Source organism: Pongo abelii, chromosome 3 (assembly GCF_028885655.2).
Source record: "Pongo abelii isolate AG06213 chromosome 3, NHGRI_mPonAbe1-v2.0_pri, whole genome shotgun sequence".
Lineage (NCBI taxonomy): Eukaryota > Metazoa > Chordata > Mammalia > Primates > Hominidae > Pongo > Pongo abelii.
Genome location: NC_071988.2, coordinates 34,493,270 through 34,505,323, shown reverse-complemented (window position 1 = coordinate 34,505,323; position 12,054 = coordinate 34,493,270). Strand labels below are relative to the sequence as shown.

The 12,054-nt window shown below is 34.0% G+C and overlaps 1 long non-coding RNA gene across 4 annotated transcripts in view; it reads right to left on the bottom strand.

The window, feature by feature from the left end:
* The window catches only part of LOC129058943 (uncharacterized), a 110,625-nt gene extending 98,921 nt beyond the window's left edge, over window positions 1–11,704 (bottom strand). For all 4 annotated transcript variants that reach the window (XR_008524426.2, XR_008524429.2, XR_008524427.2 and 1 more), the window contains exon 1: window positions 11,607–11,704. This is a non-coding gene — a long non-coding RNA (uncharacterized LOC129058943). The remainder of the gene's footprint in view (window positions 1–11,606) is intronic.
* Between the last annotated feature and the right edge of the window lie 350 nt (window positions 11,705–12,054).

Sequence of the window (12,054 nt, the reverse complement as noted above, 5' to 3'; positions counted from 1 at the left end):
AATAGTGCTGGCCCTCATTATCTCAAAGTTTAGAGTTGATTATTTTGGTGCCAAGTAGAAATAGTAATTCATTATTATCTTATATATTCCATGATATAAAGCATCAAATTATTTGATTACAATTTTCCTGGACATTTTTTAGGTTTGTGTAATGAGACAAGAAGAAAACTCTGATTTCCATGGGAACAAGAGAGAATAAAAATGCACTGGCAGTCAGTACCTGCTGGGGATCTAACTTCAATAATTCAAACCCATACTACAACTTCTCCTTTGCTTAGAATGTTTACCTCTGTTTTGTTTGGAGAGGGTAGTTTAATAATTTAACCTCTTTCGATGTACTTAGTTTTAGATATTTTAGATGGAAAGGAATGAGTAAAGTTAAAGGATAATTGCTGTATAGTGGTAAAGCAACCCCTTTTCCTGTTTTTAATACAAAATTCATATAAGCAAAATTTATTTTTAGAAAGACATAGTGCCAATAGTGCTTGTAAGTAAATTGGTGAAGCCATCTCTCATCAAATCATCTGTGGGGCAATTGAGGTTTGTTATTTATTTTATCAGTACAAAGACAGAAAGGAATTCAAACTGCTCCTAATGCCCATAGACATTATTATCTTAAGGAAAAAATCTTTATATATAACTATTATGAAAATTGATTGCTTTATTAGGATAATATTACAGTTATGCTTTCTTGAGGCTTTCTTTCTGAAGCCAAATTTGATTATTTAGCTCCATGTACAATGGATCCTTGATCTTAAAGACTGGTAGACAGATTACATATTAAGGCTTATGAGGAAGCTGGGGCAGTGTCAAGAAAGCTGATCTAGTCGCAGAATTGGCCTTTCAAGGGTAGCTCAATATTAATATGTTCAGCATATTTTAAGATATCCAAGAACCCCCTGTAGTCCATCATTTAAAAAAATTTATTGACTGCTTTGTTTGTACCAGGCAGTTTGTTAGGCATTGGAAACTCAAAGGTGAACAAATGAGAGATGATCCCTTTGCTTGTGGATCTCACAGCCGAATGCAGGAAACATGGAAATAAACAAACGTAACCTAGATGGGGCTTTGGTTATAGGGATCTGGATACAGTGCCATTAAGTCATCCCTGTACAGGGTTCAGCCAGGTTAGTTAACTTGAAGTACAATCCTAGAAAGTGTATAAGGGATAAGAAAACCAACATATAGACAAGCATTTAATGGGCTTTGAAATCAAGCACACATAGATTCAAATACGAGTGCAACCATTTAGAAGGTAATACAGTGGTGTAGGGAGCATCTTATACCAATTTGCCCACATCACCATTCCAATTCTATCAGTTCTTGACCAACTTACCTAACTTTTCTGAGTCTTAATTTCCTTAGCTAGAAAATAAGGTAAACAACGATATTAAGAAACTAACCATATAGTGATTAAAGTAATTAAGATATGTATAGTTCATGGGACAGTGCCTGATACATAAAATATATTTTCATTGTTATATTCTTTTTACTTTTTAACATGGGTCAAGGTTACATTATTTCATAATAAATGAAATGGCATACTAAAATGCTTACCTAATGGTATTTTTGTTGTTCCAAACAGACATTGCTGTATAAATCTTACACCAACAAGTCAGTACTGTATCTTGCTATCCTATATATTGAATAAGCATGACTGGATGGTCACTCATGCAAATATAGTCCTGTGTCAGCTAGGGCTGCAGCCATCTGAAGGCTTGTTAGGGCTAGTCTTCCAAAATGACCACACAGAGGTCTGACAGTTGATGCTTACTATTGTTTGTAGTTCTGTTGGGGCTTTTGAATGAAGTGACTGTATGATTTCTTTACATAATGTGGACATGGAGGATGGACTTCATGAGGGAGCATCTTGAGGGTGAATGTCCTTCCAAGAGGCCTGATGGAAGCTGTGAGTGTTCTGATGAGCCAGTTTCCAAAGACCTGTTGCCTCAGTTTTGCTGTATTTCATTGGTCAGACAGGTTGCAAAGTCTAGTCCCCACGCATACAGAAGTGAATTAGACTTCTCCTCTCAGCAGAAAGAGTAGCCAAGAATTTAAGGCCATTTTTGATCTATTTCACTTGTGATAAACCTACCAAGTAATTACCTATACAAACATTAGTTACTTTCACTTTTATCATTATCATCATCATCATGATGCATATTTATTTTCATTTTATATTCTAAGAATGCTAGCAATATAAATATTATTTTCACTTTTTATGTTTAAGGAAGGAAAATAATAATAATGGAAGCTAAATGGCTTGATAAATTTGCTAGTAAACCGAGAAGGTAAGGTTTCATCTTGGAACTATTGGCTTTAGAGTTTCATAAATACAATACTTAGAGAATTAATAAAAATAAAATACAAATGCCATTTCAATATTTCAATTTTTCAAGAAATCCCTTTCCAATCTTAAGTGAATCATCTAATCTTAGAGGAAGAAGAAAATCGAGGAGACCGCATATAGTTGGTTCTTGCAAAATTCAGGGGTTAGCAATGCCAACTCCCTATGCAGTCAATAGTTTGAGTATCACTTTTGACTCCCCCAGAATTTAGAGATCATGTAATGTTGACCATTGAACAACACCGAGGTTGGGGTGTCAACCCCCCATGCAGTAAAAATTTCAAATTTAACCTCCAAAATTTAACTGCTAATAGCCTACTGTTGACCAGAAACTTAAGTAATAATATGCATTGCCAATTAACACATGCTTTGTTTGTTATATGTATTATTTAGTGTATTCCTAAAATAATGTAAGCTAAGAAAGGAAAATGTTAATTTAAAAAATCTAAGGAAGAGAAAGTATATTTATTGTTTATTAAGTGAAAGTGGATCATTATAAATGTCTTCATCCTTGTCTTCACTTTGAGTAGGCTGAGGAGAAGGAACAGGGCTTGATCTTGCTCTCTCAGGAGTGGCAGAGGAAGAAGAAAATCCATATCTAAGTGGAACTGTATAGTTCATACCCATGTTGTTCAAGGGTCCACTGAATTTTAAATTATACTAATACTTTGTAATAAAATTGATTATATATTATTTTACTTTTATAACATTTGAAGAAATTGTTCAAATTTGCAATAGATGTTAATTAAAATGAGATTATATTGTACACACAAATAAATAACAAATGAATTTTTGTGTGTGCTTTTTAAAAAAACTGACATCTAAATCCAAGTATTGAACTTTCCTATGGATGAAATTGCCATTCATCTGCTTATATAATTTGTTTACAGGTGAACAATACTAAATGTTTTACCCAAATTTTCAACTTTATAGTGAATAGTGCATAGCAAGTATGTAGTATACAGTCATTACCCTTTATTCAAGGAGGAAATGTTCCAAAACCTCAGTTGATATCTGAAATTGGATATGGATAGTACTGAATCACATATATATGTGATATATACACACACACACACATATATATACATATATAGATAATATATATATAAAAATTTATATATACTGTTTTTTTGATCAGAAATCTGAGACAGCTACTAAGTGACCAATGATGAATAGCATATTCAGCAGGGACACAATTGACAAAGGATGATTCATGTCCCAGGTAGGAGAGAGCAGATAGCATGAGATTTTACTATGCCACTCAGAACAGTGCACAATTTAAAACTCATGAGCTATTTAGTTCTAGAATCTTCCATTGAATATTCTTGGACTACAGTTGACCATGAATATATAAAACCATGGAAAGCAAACTTGTGGTTAAGGGGAAAACTACTGTAATTTTATATAAACGTGAATATTTTCATTTCAAGTTACTATCTCAATGGAATAATTGGCAGAATATTACCAAAACTTTAAGTAAAGACAATGTTTAATTACAAATACAATCACTTAGTAGCTCTCTTTCAAAAGCAGAATTTTAGTGGGCCAGTGAACAAGAACACTCAGGAGAGTCGTCTTTCTTTCAAAATTGGGGCCTATGTTCTTGCATACTAATTAAATCATGCTTGTTTCATTTTAAAAGTACAGACATACTACTTGCCCTAAGGATACATTTTATTGTCATGTGGAATATGAAATGTTATTCTGCTTCAGGAGATAAAAACAATTTAATTTGATTCTCTCTGGAAACTAGAGCATCAGCACAGCTAGTTATCTATAACATTCATGACTATTATCTTTTAGTAAATGATTTTACACTGTCATTAATATATGTGACATTTTTGTATATTAAGCCTATTACAAAGGTGATATTATTGCAACTCATTGAAAGAGAGAATTCAGTTGTGGGTGTGGTGAGTCGCATTTGTTCAGTTGATTTTTGTTTAAATCACACATAGTTTTAGAATGTGGCCAAATTTTAAAAAGGAACAGGGAGAGAGAGAGAGAGAGAGGGAGAGCGAGAGAGAGAGAGAAACTATTCTGCAGACTACCAGTTAGGGACTATTCAAGATATATATCTTATTTTTTAATAAAAGGCCTTCTAAGATGAAAAAAGACCATTATGATCTCCTGGGCTTTCTTGATCAGTTTCACAGTCCATGTAGGCTTTAACCAATCATAGCATGTTTCCTAATGGTGTTAATGGGAATTCATTTCTTCTTCTAATTAAACACAGATGTAGATCTAAAATTTGAGAAAAAGAGAAAAGCTGTATTCCCTTGCCAAACTCATAATTTCTATTTTTTGCATGCTACAGGGTCGTTGACAGTACCCAGGAGCCTAACACAGATGCACATTAATTACCCGTTCCCTAATTACTAGGGTACCAATATAACTGCTCAACCATTCATTACACATTCTTCTCAACTTCGCAAAGCCCCAGAGACATATGTGTGAAGCACACCACTTGGCAACATTAATTGAACCCTATTAACTCATAAAATTTATGAAAAGTGCAGCTATTAATAAAAAAACCCTCTTTCATTTAGTCCACTAAACCCACAATGTACAAATGATCATTTTCATTGTGCTGTATATTGGATATTGGACAATGCAGCTGCTCACAGATTGTTAATTACCAGGAATACATCAACAGGATTAGACTAGAATCCTGGTGGTTAAATTAGCCAGGCTAATTTCCCATTCTGGAAGTTATGCACAGTGGTAGTTAGCTGTATAAGCAAATCTAAATAGGATGCTTAGCCAGGACATTAGATTTAAAAAAAGCAAATAAAAAGTATGAAAGTAATTATATTTAAGTTCAGACATACTGAATCACTGCACTCTCAACTGGTTTGCTTAGAAGATACTTCAATTTTAATTTTTTTATTGGAGATATTTCCTTAATATGATATTTTACATTAGAAACAGTGTCTTTTTCATGTCAGATACCATTTATTTCCTACTCATATCGAGTAATTGTGAAATTTATCATTACTGGATACAATCTAAACTTCAGGCTGGGCGCAGTGGCTCATGCCGGTGATCCCAGCACTTGGGGAGACCGAGGCAGGTAGATCACGAGATCAGGAGATCCAGACCATCCTGGCTAACAGAGTGAAACCCTGTCTTTACTAAAAATACAAAAAAAATTAGCTGGGCATGGTAGCAGGCACCTGTAGTCCCAGCTACTCGGGAGGCCAAGGCAGGAGAATTGCTGGAACCCGGAAGGAGGAGGTTGCAGTGAGCTGAGATCCTGCACTGCGCTCCAGCCTGGGTGACAGAGCGAGACTGTCTCAAAAACAAAAGTAAACAAAAAGTATGAAAATATCCAATGCCATCCCCATCAAGCTACCAATGACTTTCTTCACAGAATTGGAAAAAACTACTTTAAAGTTCATATGGAACCAAAAAAGAGCCCGCATCGCCAAGTCAATCCTAAGCCAAAAGAACAAAGCTGGAGGCATCACGCTACCTGACTTCAAACTATACTACAAGGCTACAGTAACCAAAACAGCATGGTACTGGTACCAAAACAGAGATATAGATCAATGGAACAGAACAGAGCCGTCAGAAATAATGCCACATATCTACAACCATCTGATCTTTGACAAACCTGAGAAAAACAAGAAATGGGGAAAGGATTCCCTATTTAATAAATGGTGCTGGGAAAACTGGCTAGCCATATGTAGAAAGCTGAAACTGGATCCCTTCCTTACACCTTATACAAAAATCAATTCAAGATGGATTAAAGACTTAAATGTTAGACCTAAAACCATAAAAACCCTAGAAGAAAACCTAGGCAATACCATTCAGGACATAGGCATGGGCAAGGACTTCATGTCTAAAACACCAAAAGCAATGGCAACAAAAGCCAAAATTGACAAATGGGATCTAATTAAACTAAAGAGCTTCTGCACAGCAAAGGAAACTACCATCAGAGTGAACAGGCAACCTACAAAATGGGAGAAAATTTTCGCAACCTACTCATCTGACAAAGGGCTAATATCCAGAATCTACAATGAACTCCAACAAATTTACAAGAAAAAAACAAACAACCCCATCAAAAAGTGGGCGAAGGACATGAACAGACACTTCTCAAAAGAAGACATTTATGCAGCCAAAAGACACATGAAAAAATGCTCACCATCACTGGCCATCAGAGAAATGCAAATCAAAACCACAATGAGATACCATCTCACACCAGTTAGAATGGCGATCATTAAAAAGTCAGGAAACAACAGGTGCTGGAGAGGATGTGGAGAAATAGGAACACTTTTACACTGTTGGTGGGACTGTAAACTAGTTCAACCCTTGTGGAAGTCAGTGTGGCGATTCCTCAGGGATCTAGAACTAGAAATTCCATTCGACCCAGCCATCCCATTACTGGGTATATACCCAAAGGACTATAAATCATGCTGCTATAAAGACACATGCACACGTATGTTTATTGCGGCATTATTCACAATAGCAAAGACTTGGAACCAACCCAAATGTCCAACAATGATAGACTGGATTAAGAAAATGTGGCACATCTACACCATGGAATACTATGCAGCCATAAGAAATGATGAGTTCATGTCCTTTGTAGGGACATGGATGAAATTGGAAATCATCATTCTCAGTAAACTATCGCAAGAACAAAAAACCAAACACCGCATATTCTCACTCATAGGTGGGAATTGAACAATGAGAACACATGGACACAGGAAGGGGAACATCACACTTCAGGGACTGTTGTGGGTTGGGGGGAGGGGGGAGGGATAACATTGGGAGATATACCTAATGCTAGATGACGAGTTGGTGGGTGCAGTGCACCAGCATGGCTCATGTATACATATGTAACTTACTGCACATTGGGCACATGTACCATAAAACCTAAAGTATAATAATAATAATAATAATAATAATTACAATAAAAGAAAAAAAAAAATAAAATAAATTCATAACAAAAAAAAAAAAAAAAAAAAAAAAAAAAAAAAATAATTATGTTTAAACTCAGACATACTGAATCACTGCATTCTCAATTGGTTTGCGTAGAACATACTTCAATTTTAAATATTTTTATTGGAGATATTTCTTTAGTAGGATGTTTTACATTAGAAACAGTGTCTTTTTCATGTCAGATACCATTTTTTTCCTATTCGTATCTAGTAATTGTGAAATTTATCATACTGGATATAATCTAAGCTTCATAACCTGGATTTGCACTGGTTCAAGTTGGCTGAGCAAGTTGTTTTTAGTTTATCCCCTGGTAAAACACATGTAAAGAGCATATTTAATTTTGTAGAGACTGCCAAAGTGTCTTCCAAAGTGGCTTTACCGTTTTGCATTCCTATCAGCACTAGATAAAAGTTTCTGTTCCTCATATCCTTGCCAGCATTAGGTGGTATCAGCGTTTCAGGTTTTAGCCATTCTCATATGTGTGCAGTGGTATATCATGGTTATTCTCATTTGCAAATCCCTAATGACGTGTGATGTTGAACATCGTTTCATATGCTTACTTGATATATGCATATCTTCTTTGGTGAAATGTCTGTTAAGAACTTTGCCTACTTTTTAATTAGGTTGTTCATTTTCTTACTGCTGAATTTTAAGAGACTTTGCACATTTTGGAGAACAGTCTTCCATCAGATGTGTGTTTTACAAATATTTTCTCCCAACCTGTGCCTTGTCTTCTCATTCTTTTAACTTTGTCTTTCTCAGAGAAAAACATTTTAATTTTAGTGAAGGCCAGCTTATCAATTAATTCCTTCATGAACAGTGTCTGTGGTGTTGTAGCCAAAATGTCACAGCCATGCCCAAGGTCATCTAGGATTTTTCTTATGTCAGCTTCTAGCAGTTTTATAGTTTTGCATTTTACATGTAGATACATGATATATTTTGAGTTAGTTTCTGTGAAGGACATAGAATCTAACTTTACTGTATAATTCATCAATCATGCTCCTTGGTGTTTATCCAAGGAAGTTGAAAATTATGTCCACATAAAAACATGCATACAGATGTATATAGCTTTACTCATAATTGCCAAAATTTGGGAGCAACCATTCAGTAGGTGAATGGGTAAACAAGCTGTGGTACATCCAGTCCAGTTCAATTCCTTTGGTCAAAATAAGTATATAGTAAGTTGGACAGTGAAAAAGAAAAAAAGGAGCAATGATAATTAAGTTATTTGTTTTACTAGAGTTAAATCATGTCATGGTAAAACTTATTTACTTCTCTAAAGGAGTTACTAGAATATATTGGGTTATTTTTATAATTATTCTTTTTTACAAGATAAAAGCATGAATTGTAAAATGGATATGCACCTATCACTGATTTCTTGTAAGACATGAAGTATTTATCTATTTGAAGAAACTTATGTGATGTGTTTCCCATAAATAATACTTTAATTCCAATAATAATTGGGAATTTCATAATTCATATTATCATCTAGGTTTTACAAGTTTAAATAAAGGACAAGAGGATATGGTGAAGAATGAAACAACATGTTTCTTCTCATTGACATGGATGCCTTCATGCGCTTTCCCAGGGCAATATCTCTATAGTATTCTTTAATCATCTACCTCTTCAAGGCATTTTACTTTATAGTAATTTTTCTTCATTTTTGAAAAGTATTTCTAATTTTATTAACATCTTGTGAAGAGACTCATTTGCATGTAATTAGTTTTTTCATAAAGTGATTTCTCTTTCTGAAATTATGTGCTAGCACATTACAGAACAATCAAATTATCAGCTTCTCTTCCAAGAATCAATTCGACACTCAAAAATTATGATGAGTGAGGTTCTCCATCATTAAAACTGCATACAAATTCTTCAGAGCTGTCAAAGCAGCATCAATAGTTGTTATTTAATGTGTTTGTGACGATCAGGAGTTAATGGCATTTTGTCATAGATAGAATTTTGTAGGAAGTTAATCTTTCTGTGAGTGGAATATATGGCTAATAGCCTAAAAAATCCAAAAGAGTAACCAATTACTATTTCTAGGCCTTTGCTTCCTAAAAGGAGTTAGTCTAGCACCTTTCTGATCTGAACATAAATGCTACACGAGTTCTAATTGAAATTTAATAAATTTAAAATCAATGGATTTTCACCCTATAGTTCAGTGAGTTGTGAAATGAAAAGATAATATGAAGAGAGCCATAGTTTAGTTGTTTTTCCCCAGGTCTTATATATTTTGATAGACTGTTATATTATTGAAAGGCATATTTTATTTTTTTACTTGAAGATAAATGTGATACAATTAAATATTTTCTGATCTCCTCACATTAGCACACACTAAATAAAGTTTCAGGACTCAAATATGTTTCTGTCAAACGAACGAGCAAACAAAAACCCAGCCGACACATATATAATGATAGAGATTATTTCTCTGTAGCAATAACCTTATAGGACAACATATTTTCCAGATCAAAAGCAAAATGAATAGAGTAAATGTAACTCTTTTGTTGCTTTTATTTCAGTGTTTCTTAAAAAAATGTAATGCGTACCCTGGGGGTCTGATTAAAATGCAGAGTTTGATTCTGTGGGTCTTAAACCTTTGCATTTCCAGCATTCTTTCTGGTCAGCAGATGTTACTGGTTTTCTGACCCAATGCCACTTTGAGTAGCAAGATTCCCTAGTACACATGTTCTCAATAAGAAATATTTACTAATGATTGTATTAGCTTCTTTTCTTGAGATATTTTTGGAATTAATCAGACTTGTTTTCTGTATCCTTTGTTTACTTTTGAAATAACCTGCATTTAAATCTCTGGCAGGTTAACTATCAAATTCCTATGCTGCTCTTACAGGAGTCAGAGTACTCTAGTTAAGACCTACTGAATAGGAATCTCTGACAGTGGGGTTCTGAAATCTGTATCTATAAAAAATTCCAAAAGTTTTTTCAATGTTTAAGAATATTTGAGATCCAAGATATTAAAAAAGCCACCTCTTATATGAGCTAGAATAATGGATATTTGCATGTTTGGAGGAAAATGAATAAATATGCCTTCTGATCTACGAACCTCTATTTATTCTTATTTATTTTTGTTTGTTTTATCCAACAACAAGGTTGTTTTCCAAATTGAAAACAATCTCCTAACACAAACAAAAACCTCTCATGTTATAGTCATCCAACTTACTCTACAACATAGTCATTATATTTTGTTTATAACTAATTGCGTTCTTATGCTTTAGAAGCTCTTAACAACATACTTGAGTGAACAAGTAATAAAGTCTTCCACACCTGCCTAATAGCCACAGCTATTTTACTCATTGTCAAGTGGTAAAATTGATTTCTGTACCCAGTCCCAAGCTAATGCTCTCCGGAGTACCATTGTGATAAGCCTGGGTTGTTATACATAGTGTAACTATAGTAGTATTTGGATTTTGCTATCATGTTATTTAAAGAAAACCCTCAGGATCTATAGATTAGCTTCAAAATATTATATAGTATTTCTCTCAAACAAATCCGCTAAAGATAATGAGTTCTGTACCCTGATTATCAAGCCAGATAAAGATAACAATAGAAGCCTCCAAGCAGAATTGTCATAATTTAAACACTTCTTTTTGTTAAACTTGAAAGTCCCAGATAGCATACTCAAATTTCATTTACTTTCCAAATTTCAATATTCCAAATATTAAAAGCAGTAGAAAGTTTTTTGAAAGAAGGAATAATATTTTATTTTTATATAGTAGATGATATCCACATATAATTTTTTTAACAATTAAGGCATTATGACATATTAAAAGACATACATCAGTACTATAGCATTTCCACTGAAAGATGGCCTGGTATAGCCTTAAGTTCTCATTTTCTTAAACCTAAAATGGAATTAAAGCAGATTGGCAACCAACTTATAGTTTCTTTCACTGAGCTCTTATATGGCTAGTGTCATTTTAAAGCAGATGGCTGTTGCTCTCACTGTGAGCTGCAAAGCGTCAATTGTAATTAAGAACTTTATTTGGAATACATTTGTCAGTTTATTCAGGGCAAATAATGTTGTTCACTGTGAAAACGTTAAAATAAAAGTACATTTATAATTATCAATTTTATCTTAAGGAAATATTTACATCAAGAAATTTCTAGTGAAATATACCTTATCAAATTAAATTATTATCATACTGCAATATTTATTGAATGTTTACTATATGCTAGACACTATTCATAGAATATTTCACAGATTATCTCACTTAATTTTCACAATTCTGGGAAGCATAGTATTTTAATGCCCATTTGACCAATAAGACAATTGAGTCACAGAGAAGTTGTTACTTACCTGATGCCAGATCTGAATGTTTTTCTTCCCTCCAAATTCATCTGTTGGAAACCTAGTCACCAATGTGATGTATTATGTAGAACCTTTGTGAGGTGACTAAATCATGAGTCTGGAGCCTTCATGAATAGGAATAGTGACCTCATAAAAGAGGCCCCAAATATCTGCCTTTCCACTTTTACCAATTGAAGACATAGAGAGATCCTTCTGTATACCCGGAAACTAGCATCACCAGACACCAGATCTATCTTTTGGACATAGTAACTTGAATGAACTAAGACAAAATTGGTACAAAGAAGAGGGAGTGCTGGTGTAACAAACACCTAAAAATGTGGAAACAACTTTGAAACTGGGAAATGGACAAATGACCATGACAAATGACATAACCTGTGTGGCTTATAACAGGAGAAATTTATTTCACAATGTCTTGGCTACTTCCTCTTGTTATACT